The sequence below is a fragment of the Rhinichthys klamathensis genome, unplaced genomic scaffold (assembly GCF_029890125.1).
Source record: "Rhinichthys klamathensis goyatoka isolate OS25496 unplaced genomic scaffold, OSU_Roscu_1.1 h1tg000727l_1, whole genome shotgun sequence".
NCBI lineage: Eukaryota > Metazoa > Chordata > Actinopteri > Cypriniformes > Leuciscidae > Rhinichthys > Rhinichthys klamathensis.
In genome coordinates, this window is record NW_026607141.1 from 464,472 (window position 1) to 489,031 (window position 24,560).

Genomic DNA, 24,560 nt, shown 5'->3' on the forward strand with positions numbered 1-24,560 from the left:
ATAATATCGCGATAATTATCGTTATCGTTTTATCGCCCAGCCCTAGTTCATATATCTGACTGCTTCATTGACATATTTTCATTGACAAAAATGTAGGCATGTGCAGTTATTAGGGCTGGGACGATACAACTATCTCCCAATTCGATACCATCACGATACTTGGGTGCTGATATGATATGTATTGCGATTTTTAAGAATTGCGATTCTACAAGTATTGCGATTCGATATTGCAATGTATTGCCATTTTTTTAACACTAGACCATGGGGAAAAAAGTTAAATCATACACTTATACAGACTGTACATTATGTATAAGATGAGTCATATTTACACTTTTTTTGAACTTTAAACTTTCATCCCAGTACTTCTATGATAATTTGAACTGTTGTATCATACAAATAATGATAGTATGAGGTTGAAAATACTGTTTGTGAAGCTGTTTTATGACCACTCTCTCTGGGTCAGCAGCAACATGTTGCAAAATTATTTTGTCAAAGGTTTAATAGACAGACGAATTGGAAGATAATCACGTGGGTGTTTTAATCGAGATCAGCTCTATTGTCTTCTCTCTCAGCATCTCAGCATATGAGTAACACGAGGGCTTTTCAGTGTCGCGTCCACTTGGGATATTACGTCACTAAATGGATAACGAAACATTTCATCCTCTGTTGGAACAAAAGTGGCTAACTTCTGTCAACCTCATCTATAAGCAAGGACAAAAAACAAATTGCGATAGTTAGATGAATCGATTTTTGTCTCCCAGCCCTAGCAGTTATATTGAAAAGTGAGGATGCAACACATCGTGATTTCGAATCGAAGACATGATAATCGTTATTAAACTGAATCGTGAGAACAGTGACAATTCACACCCCTATAGAAAACCAGATAAAAATACATTAGGACTGAAGGGCAACTACAATATGGCCTTGTGAAATACTTGCCAATACTCGCTGTACAGTGATCAAAAAATTATTTTATTGCATTATACGTCAGTAAATCATAACATTGACCAATTTTGCTTTTTTTTTTTGCTCTTAGTGTTAACGTACTTTCGTTAGACCCCCCAAAAAAGGATGGTTCAGTACGCAGCTCGGTTTTGAAGTCACTGTTTGGTATGTTTTCAGTACAGCAGAGGGAAAAAAATGTTTATTAAACAGTGGTTTACCAAACAAACTCACTTTAAATAAATTTTAAAAAGTTTTTCAATATTGCTGCAACCAGTAGCAACACACAAATGCATGTCAAACGCATTAATAACACACGTCTAAGAGTAGGACAAGTCGCGTAGGTTTAGGATTAAGATTTAAAGTCCCACTCCGATCATATTTTGAGCTATTTTTAAACATTCCCAGTGGTCTTTAAATTATGATTATGCCATTTTTAGCCAAAATCACAAAACCTGTGCCGTTTTCTGGGACTTCGCTTCAGCAGAGCGGCAGTAGCTCATTAGCAATTCGCCTCTGCGTTGTGGGCGGAGCCGTTGGCACGGAGACGACCCTCCCCCTGCCCGTTGCTGAGAGCTCTGTCTCTCCCGCTAGCTTACATCCCCAATACCGGTGGGGCAACAGTATTATATACACGTTAATTATTATTATCCGAAGTTAATCAAAGTTATCACCAATCATTATTTCACTCCAAGACGTTGCGTGTGGAGACGCCCAGTGGAGTTACTACGTCACAACTCCAGTCGATTTTAGCCGGCATTTTAGCGTCTGCTACTGATTCACAGCCATTTGAATGTAGAAATACTCAGAAATACAACTTTGAGCTGATTTTTCTCAAGATATGTCCTCTAACATTAGAAAAATGCCACAAGAACATGTTAACACCTAGAAAAACATTATTTTCATCGGAGTGGGTCTTTAAGCACTTAATATACAACTTGAACTTATCGTGCACACTTATCCGGCAGCAGCTCACTCTGTGTCTGTGTTCTTCGATACTTTTCCAGGCATGTTCGCAACAAATTATATTATATAAACAATATTGTCCCATCCTAGGGGGTAAACTTGGGAGTTTAAAATTACATTCTGTACACAGAGAAGTTCCGCAAATGCAGTGGTTAAAACAACTGTTTTCATTTGGTACGGGCTCGACATTAAGGACTGCCCGATGGCCCGGGGCCAGTGTGAACGACGCTCGGGACAGTTGACGGAACTGCCGCGTGCCCGATCGGGTCAGGTAGGGGTGTGCGATTTATATAGTCTATGATATTGTAATTGTTAATTTAACGATCAGACATTATCGAGTATGTCTCTCACATTACAAAAAACAAACAAAAACACACCTATTGAGTGTACTGTGCACACTACGTGATGCAGCTAGTCTGGTAGATTAGACTAGCGTGCTTTTACGGCGTGATTTAGTCAATTAAAATGCATCTAGAATGCCCCCAGATTCAAGATAAGGGGCAAAAATTCCCCATATTGATATAATTTAGTATAGACATTTACATTTAGTAGAACGGGCCAGTAGAAAAAATTCTTAGCGTTGAGCCCTGTGTGCGCACCAAACAGAATGACCCGCTCCATACTGAAAATTGCAGGGTAAAGTGCTCGGACAAGACCACATTTAATGATTTACAGACAATAAGGAGCCATTTACAAAGGTTAAAATAAATCCACATCTAAAATAAAGACCGGATTCACCCCTGAACATCTTTAGCTGATCTGCCGACCGAGAAGATGGAGAATCAACAGTCAAATAACTCTACAATAGAAACAGTGATAGGAAGCAGATAAAGCCAGATGTTTTGATGCATTCTAAAGAAGAGATAATTTGCTATTGAGATGATTACAATGTTACATATATCTACAAGCACAAACTTAATATTTTACTGTACAAACAAATTGCACTTTTTTATGCCAGAATAATATAACAAAAAGTATTGTTATTAGGGCTGCACGATTAATCGAATTTTAATCACGATCGCGATTTTGGCTTCCCACGATCAAATTCGCGTGACCGAGCGATATTTAAAATGCGTCATTACATTCACAGAACACTCCGTATCAAAGGTTTTTTTTTTTTTTGTAAAGCCAATCTAGCGCTCCGTAAACCACTGTCTGATCACGTGCCTCCATGAGCCCTGAGCCCGAGTGCGCGAGAGAGACCGTCTGCGCGCGAGCGACAGTGCACGAGAGACCGAGTGTCCAAGAGCGCGCTCGAAAGTGCGCGAGAGATACCGAGTGTGTCTGCGTACGAGCGACAGCGCGCGAGAGAGACCGATTGTGTCTGCGCGCGAGAGAGACCGAGTGACGGTGCGCGTGAGAGACCGAGTGTGAGCTAGGGCTGCAACAAACGATTATTTTGATAATCGATTAATCTAACGATTATTAGAACGATTAATCGACTAATCGTCGATTATTTCGCAGACTAATCAGTAAGTTTGGAACGATTATTCAGCTTTTCCAATTAGTTAAAACATTGAGTTATACATATCTAACATATTCTATACATATTATCTAACTATAATATAAAAAAAGAAAATCACTTCAGCTTTTGAAATAGTTGTTTTAATGAACTTTGAGCCAACTAAACAGGTCATTCTCTTTAAGTTTTCAGATTTCGGTCCAACTCAAATCACACTCAAATGCTCTCTAAGCATTGTTTAATAGGCCCACTGCTTTTCTTAGAACTGAAACAGAAAAAGGGACATTAACTTCAGGTCACAAAGAATGGTAAAATATTAATCTGCAAACAATTATTATAAGTATAAAATTACAATCTTTTTTTACATGACAATTGAGCTGACAGAGACGTTCTCATTCACCTTTTAATTTATAGTATGATAAAGTAACTGCCATCAGGGGCGTCATGCAAGCCAAAATTCTGGGGGGGCACAATCTGAGACGTTGCAATTGTTTTCTGACGGGTGATATGGATCATGTTAGGAGGGGTCAGGGGGTTTCTCCCCCTGAATTTTTTTTAATTCTGGCTGCGAAACATACTATTTCAATGCAGGTTGGGAGGGACAGAAATACCTTAACGGAGCTAGCAGCAACCCTCCTCTATCTGAGGACTAAGTTAAGGTATATGTGTATCTTATATGTGCATTATAAGATGTTTTGAAGGCCAAAAAAACTGGATACAAACAGCTTTAAAACCATGTTACGCAGCTGATTATTTTTCTCTCCTCATCTCCATCACACTTTTTCTCTTTGTTTTTCTCTTGCCCTGTCTCTTCCCCTCCTAAAGTTGAGCTTTGACTGATAGGCTTTTCATTTTTGTCTGTCAGTGAAGAAAGTAAACATAGGGTCAACTGATAGGTTGATTTATGAATCATTTTCTCAGACGAGTTCATTTACTGAAAGCTACTAGGAAAGCTAGGTAGCCTAACTAAGTTTATTAAATTCATTCACAGTACACATTCATTATTGATCTTATGCCTAATACAGGGCCGTAGACAGGGCTTTATAATCACAGAGGTCCTAAATTTGAGGTGGGTAGGGGGTTCAAATTTTTTATTTCTCTGATATGTGCATTTCAAGACGTTTGAAGGCCAAAAAAAGGATAAGAAATAGCCTTAAAACCATGTCAGCGGACAGTAGATTATTTGTCAATACCTGCTCTCACTTCTTATCCATCACTCTTTCTTTTTCTCTCAGTCTCCTGATCTTGCCTTCCCCTCCTAAAGCTGAGCTTTTTTAATTTACTTAAGGCAACAAATTGTTCTATATTAATTCTCAATATGTACACATTCATTATTAATCTTGTGCCTAACAATGAAAACGGCTTTTCCCCTCACAATGACAGTAAACTAAGGTAACACTTTATTTTAAGGTGCTTGTAATAAGCAGTAATTAACAGTTAATAAGACACTTATAAGATGCATATAAGCATTAACTAATTATAATAAATAAATTAAATTAAATAATAAATTTCTCAAGTATCAATACATTGCACTTTTAGAACAGCCGAACAAACATAAATGGTAACACAAACTCCCAGTCACTTAAAAATTGACCTTCCCAAGAGGGAGTAGTTTCCCTGATCTCTTCAGGGCCTGGACCTTTAATTAACCCTTATATGAAGTAGTTAATGCTTATATGCATCTTATATGCATCTTATAAGGTCTTATAAGTGTCTTATTAACTGTTAATTACTGCGTATTACAAGCACCTTAAAATAAAGTGTTACCTAAACGAATTATTCTTTAGCCTACATTACGAGTCACGTTAGGCCTATTTTCAGTTCAAAATGGCGAAATTAGACAAAAGTATATTCGTGTGCCTGATTATTTTTGTCATTCGTTTAACATTTATGAACAAAAAAACCTGTCAAATATGAAATGTTTAGTTTAGCTACTTACATCTCGCACTTGACTGTACACTGAACTGAAGCGTCGAGTCTCACTGCTAAAATTCGCGCTCAGCTTCTGTGAACATAAACCCCGCCTACTTTGATTTGATTGGTCATCTCAAATATTCTGACATTGACGAGCAGTGACAGACCAATGAGGCTCAGATGAACACGCACGCACACACACACACACACACACACACACTGTCCTCTGTTTCTGACGTGCGCTCTGCTCGGCGCCGCTGAGGATTGAAGATGAACAACGTGCTGAATCTGATTATAACAAGAGACTGAAGAAATAAAAAATTATCAGGGAGGAAAAATCTGAGGGGGCACGTGCCCCCTCACTTTGAATGGGCATGACGCCACTGACTGCCATGATATTCTTCCTATATCATAGGAAGGATATAACATCTCGTTTTGTAAGTCTTCATGATTATTGAACAAAATACAGGCAAGTGATAAGACTATAATAATACCTAATATACTAATAGTGTTACAATAATAAAAACAGCCCTGACTCCTAAGCTCGATCAAGCTTTATTCTATGCAAAATAAGTCATCACATTACTGTAATTATATTACTATTGATAATATTATTACTATTATTAGTAGTATTGCATTCTCTAATAAAGAGAGATTTGCCGCTGGTTAGTAAGCTCCAGCTGGAGAACACTCACTTCTCACCGGCTCCTCTTTTGCCGGGATGTTTCCTCTTGCACTCCAACATGCATGTTGTGCTTTTTCACGGGAGAAAAGCAAGTTGCGCCTTGCAATTATTGCACACGACAGCATTCTTGATTTGAAGTTTTGTGAAACTTTCCCAAACCTAAACCTTGCTAGTTCGGATTCGTTTGCACTGTCATAATTCGCGCTGTGTTTTCTTCTACCGCAATAGCATTTGTAAGGGCTGCACTACACTCTAGCGCTACAGCGCCGTAGCGGTCAAATCGCGATATTGCAGGCCCTTACATTAGGTCACGTGAGAACAAACGACTACTCGACAACAAAGATATTTGTCGACAAATTTTTATTGTCGACGTTGTCGACAACGTCGACTAATCGTTGCAGCCCTAGTGTGAGCATTAGTAAATTGGTACATACATACTACATATTAATATGGCATGAAAGTTCGATTAATGGACTCCAATAATCAGTACTACAAACTCTTGTTTTGAACTATTGTTTAATAAGTAGAAATAATTCAAGCACATACACTTTGGAGGATTAAATAAGATTCAATTTATGCAGTAAGACTAATCACTGACACTGTACCACAACATTTTACATTTCTTAAGCGTCAAATAACAATGACTCTGAATTTCATCCATTAATCGAACTTCCATAGTGCTAAGTGCTTAGTTCTGCCTTGAAATGTTCTCATTTGGTTACATTCTGTTATGGAATATTTGTTTTTTATTGATTGTATATTTTGTGCGTTTTATTCACATCCATTATGCAGGTACAATGCAAGTTTATATTTTTATTTTATATTTACACAATGTAAAATAGTGCCCTGTTGAAGTTTTGCTACATTTTCTTTATTGTTTTATTTGTTTTTATTTATTCTTTAAAGAGATGCACTGAATTTTGGTGAATAAGAGGACCTGTTTTATTTTGATGCACATAGTTGTACATTAGCAGGAATGTAGCATAATGTGAAAGCAGTTATAATTAGCCTATGTGACAATAACATTTGTTTTGGTTAAAATCAACAAATAATCGTGATAATTAATCGTGATCTCAATATTGATAAAAATAATCGTGATTATCATTTTGGCCCAAATCGTGCAGCCCTAATTGTTATATAAATATACATTACGCAATTTCCAAAGAGAAAAGCAAGTAATATTTGGATGGAAAAAGGGTACAAAAGACAACAGGAGTCCAATTACAAAATGGCTGCCACCAAAATGTGCTGGATTGCATAGTAGCAGTGACTCAGGAAAAAGGACGAAAGGGTTCATACTAGGGATGCACTAATAGGATTTTTTTTTTTTTTTTTTTTTGCCTGATACCGTTTTAAACAAAGAACTAATGGCTAATTCGGACACCGATATGCGTCACTTGCTCTTATTTTAACTTTTGTCACTAACCCCTTTACGTACAAAGATCGCCGACGGCCCCAGTTGTTCAACATTCACTGCACTTTAAAACAAGTGACCAGCTGGATATAAACTAATGCAAATAGATGGTAACAATTGCGACATTAAACATTTGGGTCAGGTTTACGTGCGTTTTTGTCACATTGTTTAAACGGCTTGAGGTAGCCGCTGCTAATGTTAGAGTCCTCACAACCTCGACAGCAAACATACTGCTGTTCTTTCTCTGCTAATGCAGCATCTAGTCAACAAATTAATTACTTTATAATGATATGGCAACATGGACTGCAGTGTTCTGTATTCATACAGTTTCGCTATCAGTGTTTTAAACACGCATCTGAAGTGTCATCACTCTCCGTGCAGCTTGTGATCTTCGTGCAGCCTCACGTGTTACAATAAACAACTCGTTTACAACAACTCTCTAGAGGCCGCTCTTGCTCTGTATAATGCCAGCAGTCTCTTCTCAGCGCTCGTGCTGTGTAATGTCAGCGCACCCCTCAGCCGCTCCAGCAACGGACGCAACCCGGAAAAACTATCGGTGTGGATTTTTGCCGATAAACGATAGCCTAGTTCCACCAATCAACTATCGGTACCGATATATCGGCAAAACCGATGAATCGGTCGACCTCTATTACAGGGCAATAAAATATTTGATTAGCATCTCATCAGGCTTCTCTAAAAACTCACATGACATGGTCTCATAAAATGCTTCATAAAATTGATAGTTTTAGAGATATAATCCTCAGATTTGAAACAAAGCATGAGCAGACTTGTGGCTTAACTTTACTTTAATTGTGGTTACAAGTTGTTATACCACATCCACCAAATACAGGTCCTTCTCAAAAAATTAGCATATTGTGATAAAGTTCATTATTTTCCATAATGTAATGATAAAAATTAAACTTTCATATATTTTAGATTCATTGCACACCAACTGAAATATTTCAGGTCTTTTATTGTTTTAATACTGATGATTTTGGCATATAGCTCATGAAAACCCAAAATTCCTGTCTCTCAAAATTAGCATATCATGAAAAGGGTCTCTAAACAAGCTATTAACCTAATCATCTGAATCAACTAATTAACTCTAAACACCTGCAAAAGATTCCTGAGGCTTTTAAAAACTCCCAGCCTGTTTCATTACTCAAAACCGCAATCATGGGTAAGACTGCCGACCTGACTGCTGTCCAGAAGGCCATCATTGACACCCTCAAGCAAGAGGGTAAGACAGAAAGAAATTTCTGAACAAATAGGCTGTTCCCAGAGTGCTGTATCAAGGCACCTCAGTGGGAAGTCTGTGGGAAGGAAAAAGTGTGGCAAAAAACGCTGCACAACGAGAAGAGGTGACCGGACCCTGAGGAAGATTGTGGAGAAGGACCGATTCCAGACCTTGGGGGACCTGCGGAAGCAGTGGACTGAGTCTGGAGTAGAAACATCCAGAGCCACCGTGCACAGGCGTGTGCAGGAAATGGGCTACAGGTGCCGCATTCCCCAGGTCAAGCCACTTTTGAACCAGAAACAGCGGCAGAAGCGCCTGACCTGGTCTACAGAGAAGCAGCACTGGACTGTTGCTCAGTTTTGCATGTCATTCGGAAATCAAGGTGCCAGAGTCTGGAGGAAGACTGGGGAGAAGGAAATGCCAAAATGCCTGAAGTCCCGTGTCAAGTAGAGCCCGACCGATATATCGGCGGGCCGATATTATCGGCCGATAATAGGCATTTTCCAAACTATCGGTATCGGCATTTATAATGGCCGATAAATGAATATTTTAAAAAATGCGGGTGCAGTGATTCATGTAAGGGTGGCGCTGCCAATAAAGCACCTAAAAGCTGTCACAAAGAACTGGCAAAAGTAATGATTATGAATTCAACAAATATAGCAAGGAGACATTTTAATTGTTTATTAATAAACAAGTGTTTTCAGTCAGTGTCAGCCAAAGATGAAGTTGACGATGCTGACTCGCGATCTTCAATGAACGCGCGCCAGAGAGAAATGCACATTTCATACGATTACATAAGTCTGTCTGTCTTTCGTTTTGAATTGTTCTGTTTAAAAGTAGACATTTCAATATAGATATATTTAAATTCTCAGGTCTATACGCTGAGTTTCGGTTCATGAGACGAGCTCCAGTTCACCCGCAGGCGCCTCCGTGTCGAGATTATCTATCGTCTGCTATATTTACTTCTTAAATCCAGGCAATTGGTTGATGAAACATTGATTAAAATTAAGATACAATTAATACAAAACGAAATTCACTTTGAAACGAAAGGTTTTGTGCTTTCTGTTTGATGTCTATGTGAAAGTTTCAAAGCATATTTTAGTGCCGCTTTCAGAGCGCTCACGTCCGTAGTGCTGAACTGTCGCGTCTGTAACATTGTTTTTTCCTCATAAATGCGAACACGAAAAATAAAATAAAATGAATATTTTATGTAGCCTGTGGAGACTGAGAGCCAACCCTTCTTCATCCGGTGGGTAGTAGCCTACTTGTGATTTGCGCAGTGTAATTCACAGAATTGATTTCTCTGCTACCAGCCTCTGTCACGTATTGTGTGAGCTTGTGACTCTTGCAAGCGCGGAGCTGAGAAGTCCTGATTATTTTGTCTGCTATATTTACTTCTTATTTATTAAAATCCAGGCAATTGGTTGATGAAACATTGATTAAAATGCGTGGCGCGAGCGACAAATCTCCGACAGTAAACTGATTCTGCTTTGTATCGGGTAAACAGCTGTTGTGACGCGAGCAATAACGGCCGCGTCCGGTGTTGACAATGTTAAAGCTCATTCTGCCTATAACGCTACGTTACAACATCAAGCAATATTCCAATAATTTATATAATTATAACACTTTATATAGGGCCATTTTGCATTAAAGTAGCCTAGTTTCACGTTTAGTACATTTTGCTTACTAATTTAAAATAGTATAAAAGTACTGTACATACGTTTTTAATTACATTTTCATTATGATATTATTAATTTTACTTTAGTAAAAAGATCTGAGTTCTTCCTCCACTGGTAGAGATTAGAGGAATTAAGACTAAAAATAGAAGATACTAAGGTTGTCAGTGACACTTTTTATATATTTATTGATACAAGTTATGACTAAATTAAAAGACAAAGTCGTTAGTGAAGATTATGCAACAGTATTTAGAATATAATATAATATAATATAATATAACATGCAATGCAAACTAGTTTGGTTACATTTCAACTGTATAATTCTCATTCTATCATTCCCCCTGCCTCCATTACATATCTGTGTCACAAAAGAGTTTGATCACCACATTTGAGTGATCATTGCAAAACGTGTTTATAAAATATATTTATTCTGTTTATACTGTGTAAAGTACCCATCAAAAGTTTGTACACACCAATAGGAAAGTGTCCAAACTTTTGACTGCATGGTATACTGTACTATAACACACATAAATAATATTGCTACTGTATTATAATATACACTAGTGTTGTCACGATACCAAAATTATTGTTTCGATACCGATACCAAGTCAAGAATTGCGATTTCGATACTTTTTCGATACTTTTCCTGAAAAGGGAGAAACACTCTCAAATATCATTGCTGTGCTTTATTTTAAAACTGGGACAACATTCCAATCATAACACACTAATAAATGAACATTTGAACAGCAGATAGGCTATAATAACCATTTGAACAAAATATGAAATATGAAAAATATAAAAAATAAATTAGAGCAATGACATTCAAGGTAAAAAAATAAATAAATTTAGCAGCATTATCTCAGTTATCATAAGAAACATAAGATTTTATCAATATCAATGCCACTGACGATTCTGCTTATCGATCCGATTCTTTAACGATTCTCTTATCGATTCATGATAGCATTGTGTGGAAAAAAGTAGTCATATGCTTTTTCGGGGGGGGAAAACAAGTGTTTTTATTTGTTTTATGTAATTTATGTAATAAATGAAACCTTATTACAAAGTGTTAACGATTAGTTATACACCGATTCAGACAGATCAGTTGTTTTAACCATTCATTAAACGAATCGGTTCAAATGAGTCATTAGTTCGCGAATTGGACGTGTCATTATCGGACGTGTGCGCGTTGTGTGATTATCCAGGCGGTTACATCCCACTGTCATCACAGAAAACATTTCATGACTGGATAGTTTTTTTCGTTTATTTAAAGTGTGGTTTATGTCAGCTGAATGTGCGGAACGATTCAGAGAAGATAAGGCAACGTATTTTACCACAATTTACACCCAGCGGTAATTCAAAAAAAAAAAAAAAAACTCCGAATGCTCCACATGAAACTTTAGTCTCCCGACCTTACCATCGTGTCGAATTATTTTGATTAATATGTGCGAGGGAGAGAGAGAGAGCAAGACAGCGCTTAGTTTTGAGACGGTGAAGCCTTGTTTAGGCTATACTTTCGCCTGGCTCCGCAGAGAGAGAGAGAGTGCGCGCGCGCGACCGGGTCTCTCTCTCTCTCTCTCTCTCTCTCCTCTCTCTCTCTTCAGTTCACGCGCCCTGTCACACGCGCATGAGGAGAAAAACACAGACGTCCATAGGGAGGCACTGGAAGCGTGCGTTGCACACACCAACATGCAATACTCTCTTACAAATCTGGAACGCGGTCATTCTTAGAAGTATCGATACTAATAAATTTAGGTATCGTGAAGTTTTTAATTTCCGAGTATCGCGATACTTTTGAAGTATCGGTGCACCGTGCAACACTAATATACACATAAATAATATCGGCCGATATATCGGTATCGGACTTTTTTTACTCCCTAATATCGGTATCGGCCCCCAAAAATCCATATTGGTCGGGCTCTAGTGTCAAGTACCCACAGTCAGTGATGGTCTGGGGTGCCATGTCAGCTGCTGGTGTTGGTGCACTGTGTTTTATCAAGGGCAGGGTCAATGCAGCTAGCTATCAGGAGATTTTGGAGCACTTCATGCTTCCATCTGCTGAAAGGCTCTATGGAGATGAAGATTTCATTTTTCAGCACGACCTGGCACCTGCTCACAGTGCCAAAACCACTGATAAATGGTTTACTGACCATGGTATTACTGTGCTCAATTGGCCTGCCAACTCTCCTGACCTGAACCCCATAGAGAATCTGTGGGATATTGTGAAGAGAAAGTTGAGAGACGCAAGACCCAACACTCTGGATGAGCTTAAGGCCGCTATCGAAGCATCCTGGGGCTCCATAAGACCTCAGCAGTGCCACAGGCTGATTGCCTCCATGCCACGCCGCATTGAAGCAGTCATTTCTGCAAAAGGATTCCCGACCAAGTATTGACTATTGAGTGCATAACTGAACAAGTGGAACTCTGTACAAGCCTAGAGTGGCTTCGTTCCCTCCTTGCATTGTTCTGTACTTGTACTAAACGTGCTAAACAAATAAACTAAAACTAAACTAAACATAATTATTTGAAGGTTGACTTTTTGTTGTTGTATTAAAAACACTTCTTTTATTGGTCGGAATGAAATATGCTAATTTTTTGAGACAGGAATTTTGAGTTTTCATGAGCTGTATGCCAAAATCATCAGTATTAAAACAATAAAAGACCTGAAATATTTCAGTTGGTGTGCAATGAATCTAAAATATATGAAAGTTTAATTTTTATCATTACATTATGGAAAATAATGAACTTTATCACAATATGCTAATTTTTCGAGAAGGACCTGTATTTTTTACACATTTTCAAAATTATATTCTTAATATTTTTATTTTTATTTTTATGTTTGAGCATATTATATATATATATATATAATATATTATATTTATATATATATTATATATATTAGGGGTGGAACGTACACAGAAGTCACGGTTCGGTTCATACCTCGGTTCAGACATCACGGTTCGGTACGATTTCGTACAATGGAGGGAAAAGCAAAACAAAATGCAGAAGGCATTGTATTTTTAAATAAGTTTTATAATAAAGGCATAGAACCAGTTTATTTGTAGTGCACTGACAATTGTTTTATATAATTAGGTTATTAATTAAATTAATAAAAAGACAAAAAGACCTTGAGATATGTTTGGTAATTGTACCTGAATTAATTTAAAATTATTTTGCTATATTTCAGATCAATATTTCTTTTCCTTAATTTTAATTAACATTATTAATTGACAATGTAACATTATTCTCATCTGAATTATAAATAATTGATTTCTGTATAAAATAATACTACCATTACACATTCGATTTTCTTTTTTTAATCAATGTAGAATGTGTAAGATTAGTGCTCCGAGGGACAAGAAATGAAAACCAATGCAATATGACGAATGTCCAAAAAATGGGACCCACAGACTGTTTTGAAATGGAGTTGGATAAATATGTTTTGCTTTTAAAACAGTGTGTTTGTGATTTTGGTTGGGTGACAGTTGTAGGTTACAGTTTGACAAGAGTTTACAGTGTGACAAAAGCACAATGTTGTGTACACAAATATAAAATACTTTGCAGGTTTAATGATCTGTATGAACAAAATGACGGAGTATGTCTCTCTCTCTCTCTCTCTCTCTCTCTCTCTCTCTCTTCTCTTCTCTCTCTCTCTCTCTCTCTCTCTCTCTCTCCTCTCTCTCTCTCTCTCTCTCTCTCTCTCTCTCTCTCTCTCTCTCTCCTCTCTCTCTCTCTCTCCTCTCTCTCTCTCTCTCTCTCTCTCTCTCTCTCTCTCTCTCTCTCTCTCTCTCTCCCTCTCTCTCTCTCTCTCTCTCTCTCTCTCTCTCTCTCTCTCTCTCTCTCTCTCTCTCAGCCTTCATTATGCGGTCACACCAAACGCGAATAGAGCGTCAAATTCGCGTCTAGTTCGACGCTAGTCCAAAGCGAATAGGACGCGCGTATAAAGCCAACGTTTTAAGTGAACGCGCGTTCAGAGCTAAGCCGATGGTACAGATTATGTGTCCCTAAAGAACCCGCGTTCCACCCCTAATATATATATATATATATAAATAATCACAGTTCGCAGGATATCAGCACCCCTGTCATAGACGAGAGGAGGTCTTGCACAGTAGTGATGAACAATGATACTTGTGAACCCAGTCAGACATAAATACATAAACACAGATCTATGCTTTGCATTGGAAAGATTAACTGGTACAGTTGAAAAGAAGCTGGATAAATTTGGGGACATCATTTACGCATATGGAAGTGAGAGGTTTGGTGTGGAGAAAAGAAGGATAAAGTACAAACTACTCCTGGAAAGTCTAGACGGGAGCAGAAGATTGAAGGGTTAATTAGAGAAAGGAGACAGCTGAGGAAGCAATGGAGAAGAGCAGAAGAAAAGTCAGATGGAGGGACTCACAAAGGGCCATAAAAGATAAGCTTGCAACATTGCGCAGAGCTGAGCGCCTACGGAAACGCTACAAGGAGGAGATTGCAAGAGCTAATTTCTATAAAGACCCATTCAAATTCATAAAGAAGTAATTCACCAGTGAGAAGAATGGCACATTAAAAGCATCTAAGGTTGAGCTGGAGAGATATTTGGAGGAAACACATACAGATGCAAAAAGGCATGAGCCTATGTAAATTTCGTCAGACATCCCACCTATCAATCTGAGAAGCCAGTGAAGAGTCTTGGGAGATGGTACGATGGGGATCTAAAGGACACGGTTCGAGTGGGAGAAGTTAGACGACAAGCAGTGGAAGGGTTGAAGAGCATAAACAGCTGCGCTCTACCAGGCAAACTAAAACTCTGGTGCTTTCAGTTTGGTCTACTGCCGAGGTTGCTGTGGCACTGACTGTGTACGAGGTTTCTTTGACAACAGTGGATAAGCTGGAGCTTTAATAAGTTCATACATCAGGAAATGGTTGGGAGTTCCACGCTGCCTCAGCTACCAGTCTCCGCTTTAACCGAAGAGTTTAAGTGCGCCAAGGTCAGACTGGAAATGACATTAGTAGAGTCATGCGACAGCACCTGTGTTAAAAACTGGAAGAAAGTGGTCAGCAAAGAAAGCTGTGGAAGATGCAAAGGCTGCCCTTCAAATTGGTGATATCGTGGGGCAAGTACAGCATGGAAGAGGGGTTTTTTTTTGGGCTCAGTTTAGCTCCTCCTAATGGCACAAGGCAGGCCAGCTCAAAGGAGGAAGCTGGTAGTCAACGAGGTGCGAAAGCAGGAGGAGAGGACGAGTTGTTTAAAGGCCATTTTCCCAGGCCAGGGAGAATGGATGAGATGGGAGAGTGTGGAACAACGCAAGATGGGCTGGCAAGACCTATGGTCAATGGAACAGAGTAGGATCAGTTTCCTTATCAGGTCAACATATGATGTTCTCCCATCACCACAGAAACCTAAACCTCTGGGTAGGAGAGGATCCCTCTTGTCCTTTGTGTTCATCAGCCACATTATGGCACATTCTGACAGGATGTAAGGTGGCTCTTAGCCAAGGACGGTTTACCTGGCGCCATGACCAGGTACTGCAATGTTTGGCTTTAGCATTGGAAGACAAGCGTAACATGACCAATAAGTTGCCACTGTTCTAGCAAAACATTGTCTTCTGTATGTAATATTCCTCCACCCAGGAGAGCAACCACCAAGAAAAGGTGTTAAAACCAATTCTCGCCCAGGACAACTGGATGTTGCTAGAGACTGTAAAATGCTGGCAGATGTTGATCAACGGCTTATTTTTCCACCTGAGATTGCCACCACTAACCTTCGACCAGATATTGTCTTGTGGTCTGGATCAGCACGCCTTGTTTACCTGATAGAGTTAACAGTGCCATGGGAGAATGCTGTAGATGAGGCGTACGAGAGGAAGAAACTGCGGTATGCTCATCTAGCCACTGAAGCAGAACAGCGAGGATGTAGAGTCCGGGTTTATCCAGTGGAAGTGGGTTGTTGAGGATTTGTGGCACACTCTACAACCCGGTTTCTCAGAGATGTCGGATTCAGTGGCCAAGAGTTGCGTCGCACAGTGAAGAACTTATCTGAAGCAGCAGCAACTGGCTGTGGTTGAGATGGAAAGATTCTAGCTGGCTGTGTACAGGCCGCCACACTATGGTTTCGAAGAATTCTTGAAAAGATTATTTGTATAGTTTGCATAGTTATAGTTATTACAATCCAGTGTACTGTATTTTGCGTGAATGAGGATTTGTGTTGGACAGATAATGTGTTTTACGGTAGGTAGAATGCCATATGGAACCGTTGCCACTGAACCTGCATTAACGACGACATTGGGGCTTCGACAGCCTTAGTCAAACGGGTTGGCGCGTATGGTCGGGTTGCGGTGAGATTGTGGCGTTAGAGATTGTGGTTAGGTCACATCAAGGGTTTATGCCACTGAACTACGAGGAAGGAGCAACCTCAGCAGCAGGAGGGATCTCAAGCACAATAGAAATAAAGAAACGCTGATGTACAGGTAAGTAAGCTGGGCTGAGTTGAGTGGGGGGCGGAGGGGGGTGACTCTGGGACGCCAGAATCACTGTCGAGCCCTCTTGAGGTGTTGTGGGCTAGTCGACGAAACACTGAGGACGGAAGGTGCCCACTTGAACACCCCAGAGATGTACCCTACTCAGCTCAATCCAGACGGTTGTTATGCTGATCCGCTGGGAAGACCGCACTGTGGTTGATCCCCGGAGCCAGCATTGCAGCCGTTGTGTGTGCTGAGGTGCCAGGAAATATACTTCAGCCATTAACACCAGACAAAAGAATGTTCACATCACCATATGGAAGGAAGCGTAAATGGATGGAGACGCATAGGTTATTGTAAAGCTACGTCTCAGTTGGTGCTTATCTTGGCAAAAGTCGAGTGCAAATCAGCATGAAGTTTTAACATCTACTGTCGTGTAATGGAAATCATATTAATAACAGTCGGAGTAATTCTGAGTCTTGAACTGTAAACTCCAGTGTTGGCTTTCTAAATATATGTTGGTTATGTGTCTATTCAGAATGACAAATGAGCAGCAACCTTTTTATTTTGGGTATGTCATTTATAGCCTTCTCCGCAGTAGCCTGCTGAACGTGCCTTTAGAGAGAAATGCACCTTTCATACGGATTACATAAGCAGAGAGTATTTCCTTTCAATTTGATAAGCCATATTTGAGGTTGATGGATGAAAGGCGAACGTTTGGATTTCCTGCCCAGCATACTGTAATTACCACAAAGAACCGTCATTAATGATCGGTCCCTCACGGTAGGGCTGGGCGATAAAACGATAATTATCGCGATATAATTTTTCTCGATAAAACGATATCAAGAGTTCGATAAATGTTCGATAATGTTTATGCGCCAAAAGCGGAACGAAACTCATTTGAACCGCGCGCGCCTCACGGACTGTTTATCCGCTCGGCTCAAAGTCCAAACGGCAGCGCAACGCGAGCTCCTTTGTTTGCACCTGGTGTGAATGGGACCACTCAATGGCCTCTTTAGACCCCTCATTCTCGAAAGTTTATGTAAAGGAAGTTAATGATGTTTCTGCCATGGTTGATCTGATCAGATCACAAAATATGTTTTGGATCTCGTTTACACTTGTAACTGCCTCGTCCACCAGAGACAGATGTTAATTTTAGGTGTAAATAGCTAACCAATGTAGTACTAGCTCAAAGACACAGTCGTTTTCACCTACCCCATTCGAATTTCAAATGTAAGAGCTTTCAACTGATATTTGGTGAAAAACTATTGTAGATAACCAACACTCTAAAAGGACAATTTACAAATGCAAATATCGAATAGATGTCTTATTGGCAAGTGAAATATCAGGGTATGAGAACGAATAAATAGCTAGAATTTACAAATCAGTGAGGTTTTTGTTAATCTGTAAAATAATCATACTGTAGTCTTTCATCAACCAACACTTAATTGTGGGTGTGAATAGTTTCATAGGAATGTATCGTTTCTAATCAAAACATTTTTTTGTGGTGAATAAGTTTGTGAATTGCCTGACGAATCAGGGTTATTGAAATCCGGTCCTTAAGGCCATTGTCCTATTGGGTTTTGCTCCAACCCTAATCAAACACACCTGAAAACACTACCGTAATTAAAGTCTTCAGGATTAGCTGCACATTAGAGGCAGCTGTATTTTATTAGTGTTGGAACTAAACGCTTCAGGAAACTAGAAAGTATGCTAACACTTCTATCGCATTTTAGTTGTTGCTTTGAGTACATTTTTGGATTCTGAAATATGTCAGAACACAGTTAGAAGCACAAGTATGCCCTATTCCAGCAATACCACTAGGGTGTTACAGCCGACATTAGCGCCAAGAGTGCTTTCTTCAGTCAATTATCTCTTTCGGGTTTATTATTGTCAGGGTGGAACAACTGTATGAAAAGAAACATGCCAAGCAAATTGAAATGGCTGGTGTTTAACTAATTATCTGAAAAATAAAAATTTGGTAAGGTTTAATCTAACGCTGGATTTCAGGATTTCATACCACAACAACAACAACAGTGCTTTATAGGTTTTCAAACAGACCACACATTTGTAATATGTTTAACCAAACAATCGTGTCTACGTAAAGTATATTTATGGTCTCTTTAAAAATGTTGTTGGCCTACACAAACATGCTCTGTTTCATTGCTTTGCATACAAGATCTAACTTATTCCATAGTGCGTTAAAGAGATGAGACATAACATGAGCTTTTGCATTGCATTGCATACAAGAACAAACTTCGTTGTGCATTGAAGAGATTACGCATGACATGTGCTTTTGCATTGCATACGATCTAACTTAATCCGTTGTGCATTAAAAATAACACTAGAACCCATATCATAAGAGTACATGGCATTCGATGTTTACTCTTTCACCCAGAAGTAATTTATAAAAGGTTTGCTAACCTGCAAAATACCTCAAAAACAAATAGAATGCTGTTCAGCAAATATTTTCATAACATTTAATAAACAAATGTATTGAGCATGTTCAAAAATTCACACATTTAAAGATGTTGAACAAATGTTCATACACAATATGTGTAACAGAATGCTACACTAGTGTTGTCACGATACAGGAATTTCCAACTTTGATACGATACCTTAAAAAATATCTATACTCAATAACATTTGATAACACGGGGTAAACTGCCATACCGCCATACAGATCATTTGTTATTTCGATATTTTTTGATAATTTGGGTAATTTTGTTTAGCTTGCACACAGCACATGGAGGCTTTAGGCCATCCTTAAAAATATTCTTGTTTGCCGTAACCCGACCGACCCTGTCAATTTAGGACCGACCCAATTTTTTTTTTTTTTTTCCTTTTAGTCCGACCGACTTGCCGGTTGTAAACTTGCATTAAGACCGACCGATTTTTTTTTTACTCTTCAAACAACTAATACAAATGCAATAAAATATCAATTATATTATAGTAAGTATTGTGAATATAAATTGCATAGGCTACGTTCTTTCTTTTAAATAAAAACCCGTGGCGTCATCTATGATGATTATGTTTACACCATTGGTTTACGCATGTCACACTATGGTCTGTGCGTTCGCTTCGTTTCATTCACGGTCAATGGTTCGCGCTCGGTGATGGCTGCGGCGCGGCTGCTTGTGAAATACGTCTGTATGAGCCTACATTTAGGCGCTCATTATTCGAAATTCTTAATGGTCAAATAGGGAATAGATGTTAATGGCCTTTTCTCGGAGCGCGTCCAGCTCGTCACGATATGGCCGCCGCGAACGCGCGTCACACAGCAACGGCAGGCTCTGACAAACACACATAAGTATGGGAAGCCAAACACACCGAAAGTGGGATGAAACGGCGCGGTGTTACAGAGTTCGCGAAGCGCGGACATGTAATCTGTGCGGCTCAATGGACCGAGACGCGCGAGCGCGACAGACTCGACAGCGCAGGGAGAAGTGCTTGCTTGCACGACCTAATCTCACCAGCGCCGCGCTGACCAATAAAACAGCACATCCCATACCGAAATGTACTAAATTACACTAAAGAAAATCGACCATTCCATAATATGTCAGGACTACTTAATATAGTTTCTACAATGCGCCTAGCCATTTGACCTCACTGATTTCCGTTAATAATAGCAGATGTTTATGGGTCAAATTTAAACGAATAGTGCCAAATGCGCTGTTTTATTGGTCGGCGTGGCGCTGGTGAGATTAGTCATTTTAATTTATTTGTTTCCCTCTGAAAATCCACTCTTTTTCCCCAAATGAATGCAGCTGGAATTAATGCAATAAGCATGTTTTTTGACAAAGATTTCAAATTGTTTGTTGTCTATAACCTGTATCAGAATGAGATTCACAATGGTGCGCCCAAAGGCATGGGTTGAAGACACAGTCAGTGGCGTCACGATATGCAAATTTGTTTAAATTCATACCGACGTAATCACCATGACCAAAATTGTCCTTTTTTTTCTTCATTGAATTTTGGAAAAAAAATAGACCTACCTACCGACCCTTTTTTTTTTTTTTTTTGCTGTTACTGCAAACCAAAATATTTTTAAGGATGGCCTTATTTGAATCGTTGAACTAGCCTGAATTTACAAAAAAAAGACAACAGTCAATAATAAAATAAGAACAAATTGCAAATAATAGCACAAATAAATACGATAGAAGATAAAAATGAAACAAACGTACCTTAAAGGTAGGTCTTACAGTAGTATTCTGATAAGAAATACTACAGATGTGAAAGTTATCAAGTGTAAAATAACTGGATAGTTTTCACTGTAAAAATTTAATACAGATTAATGCTTACAATTAAAGTTACTCAAACAATAGCAGCGAGCGATTTTCTCTTTGTCTTTTGTTCTTTGATTAACATGACAGACGACATTAGGATTGTTAGGCTGCAGTCACTTTAAGGCGTGGATCCAATATACTGTTACACAACATGCATTTTCTCTCAACTATTTACATTCCAAAACGAACTGTATTTACCTGATTACTCGGCAAGAAAGGCATTTTGATAATTTTGATTGTTTAATCGTAATAAGCCACGAAAAATAAGTCAGTCTGGTACTCGCGTGCTGTTTGAGAGCGCAACTTAGATCAGTGGTGCACGTGCTTTTGGTGTGTGTGCCAAACCTGCAGGAATGACTAAAATTATGCGCAACAAGCACTATTCAACCAGAGTGAATGAGACGAGTGGGTGTGCATCGCCGTCGGAGAGAAAAGAGTGAGAACACGCAGCTGGTATCCGTGTATCGATACTGCAGAAAAAACATTTCAGATATCGATACATATTGAAACAGCGATATTTTTGACAACACTATGCTACACACTCTTTAGCCAATGTCGTTGCGATGCACACTGGGATATATTGTTCCCTGAAAGCGCTATAATCACTGGCTTCCGGTAAAGGCCGTACGCGAATCTAGTTCCGGTGGAAGAGTGACCTCTAACCTGAGCTAGGATATTTTTTTAAAATAACTCCGATTGTGTTTGGATGAAAGAAGAAAATCATACACTAGGATGCTTGAGGGTTTTTTATCGGCATTCAGTGTGGGATTTGACTGCTCATAGGTTAAGTAGTCCAGACTGTCTCCGGGAGGCGGGGTTAGACTAGTCGGTTGCAAAATTTCTGTTAACCGTTAATGAAATTGGAAATCGCACACATCCCTAATACTCAGTCCTTTGTTTTAATTTAAACTGACATTGGTTCACCATCCTGCTTAAACCCCAAAGTATACTTCGGCCGTCCGATTTCTGCAGCGGTCCACATGACGTAATTTCGTCATCAGTTGGATCTGAGGACATCCGTGTACACAATCAACGCGCAACCCAATTTTTGTGTCCACACAGATGGTGCGTGTACAATGGCACATTTGCGAGTGATTTGAGTGCTTAAAAACTATATAAAATATATAGTGTACGCATCTTTCTACACTCATGTCCAAGGAGTACACTTTGAAAGACGGAGCAGAACGCGAAAAATTAAGTAACGTTATACCGGGCTTAACATTGCTCATGGTCCGAGATGCTTCGCAACAGTCAAAAATGTCCCACTACCGACTGCTTACAGTGTGACAATTTCACAGAGAGATAACATTAAAGAATGCACACTGTGTGAATAGTCTTTTAAAAGACCTTAAAAAGGTTTCCGTAAAATTGACAATTTCAATCGAATGCTCATTTTAAAATGCTCAGATGTTTATACAGAATAATTACTGCACTCTTTAACAAATGTTTTCGCAACATATGTTATGCTGAAAAAAAAACTGTAAATCTGCAGTTTTACTACATTTATTTTATTTACTAGAAAATGAATTTGCCTAAATCGCAACAGGTCCCACAAATTATAACAATTTACACAGTTTAACTGGAAAACAGATTATGCCTTTTCTTTTATGACTTATTTGTAATTAGGTCTATAGTATGTCTGTATTTAAATTCACAACACATGCATGAATACAGACACATCTTTCTAGTAGCTAGATCGCACAGCGCCCCTAAACTGCGATACTTCACTAGGTTTGACGTAACCTAGCGCATTCGAAAATACAGATCCGGTCTTTACTCGCTATATTTATCTTCCTTAGCAGCCTAAGCGTTAAAACAGATCGAATGATATTTAAGAGGCGAAATGATACAGCGAAACCCGGGGTTTGTAGCAGTAAACGTCAATAATTCAGAATTACATTCAATAACATTTCAAATGGCGATGCAACACACAATAGAGGAACCTTCATCTGGCGAAAAAGGGAGATAAACATTCGTCTAATACTTACCGGTTTAATATTACCTTGCAATTATGGTGAATAAAAACGTCTCAAAAACAACAGACGTTTTTCAGCCCCACTTTGGGTGTCTACTTGTGAAAAACTAATACGAAAAAATCCTGGCTAAAATGTAGTTGAGCATATGCCATATACGGAGTCTTTATGGCAAACCTAGCTGCTTGAAGTAAACGTCATACTGTTGTAACACCACGCTTCCTTCTCCAAATAAATAGATGATTTTTAAATAAGGAGTCTTACCTTTTACCGAGTCCCTTCTGAGAGCATTGAAATGAGAGCTTGCCGTGCTCTCTGCCATGAAACAAAAATGGCTCTCAGAGCTTCTGAGGGTGAGAGTTTCGGAGTGGCTGACTGGAAGAAGGGGCGGAGCCAATCGCGAAAATAGCTAGCTAAGGTTAAAAAATTGTGTATATTTAAGTGCAAAAGAAAAAAATACGTTGTTGTGGACAATGGTTAGGAATATGTATAAAATTAATTAGAAAAAACTGACTACGGACCTCTGATTTAACATTAAACATAATATTAATAATAAAGTCCTAGAGGTTTTTAGTTTAGCTGTGGGGGATGGGTGAACAGGAGCCCATCCCCCCAAAATGGAAAATAGCTAGCTAATGTTAAAAATGAGTTTATTTTAAGTGAAAAAGAATAAGTTCATGTTGTTGTGAAGGTATGTAAATAATAAATAAGGAAAACTGTCTACGGACCATTGATTTATAGATTTTTGAAAAAAATCACAAATAGTCCTAAGGATTTTAGTTTAGCAGTGGGGGATGGGTGAGCAGGAACCTTCCCCCAAAAATGGGCCTGAAGAACATGCAATAATGATGGGAATGTCAGAATTTACAGCTTCGTACTTCGAAAAGAACAAATAACTTTTTTTTAAATATACTCCGATATCACAGAGATGTGGCTGGATGACGTCATGTTAGCATGGTGGCTCACAAACTTCCCAGAAAACACGGATGAAACCTTTTCGCAAACATTTTTAGAGACCTATGTGTAAACCATGATAAATTATCCTCTCTGATGATATTTGTGACCTGTACAAAAAATTGCTAGTATTGCGTATCATTGTTTATCCTCAGAAATGTGGCTGCTAGGAGATGTTTTTCATTGATAATGAACAGCAACGCTAATGGCGGGATTGCCATATTGTTTCCTTATGCATAAATTTGGGGTTGGAAAGTGAAAATATCGAGTCTATACTATAGATACAAAATTACACTACCACCAATATTTGTTTTATACTGGTCACATTTAGCATGTTTCTTAAATGGATATGTTTTTATCGCTTAAGCAATTATGTTGCTCATCCGAGTGGCTTTATTAGATGATTTCACTACAATGACCTGGATGTGTGAATCCTAACAGCCATGTATAGCAATTTCTCCTAAATTTTTCCACTTTGGTGTGGAGGGACATTTACCCAAGCATCCTGATGGCGGCCATTTTATGATTTGGTGGACTGGCCAATGACAGTCAACACAGAAATTAGGACAACATGTTCTGCAGTGAAGACCATTACCTAATGTACACAAATG

The 24,560-nt window shown here is 38.9% G+C and overlaps 1 protein-coding gene across 2 annotated transcripts in view; it reads right to left on the reverse strand.

Annotated features, from left to right (window-relative positions):
* ccdc71 (coiled-coil domain containing 71) overlaps positions 1-23,365 on the reverse strand; it is a 33,881-nt gene extending 10,516 nt beyond the window's left edge. For both annotated transcript variants that reach the window (XM_056242451.1, XM_056242450.1), the window contains exon 1: positions 23,260-23,365. The gene's annotated coding sequence lies outside the window, so the exon portion shown is untranslated. The remainder of the gene's footprint in view (positions 1-23,259) is intronic.
* Between the last annotated feature and the right edge of the window lie 1,195 nt (positions 23,366-24,560).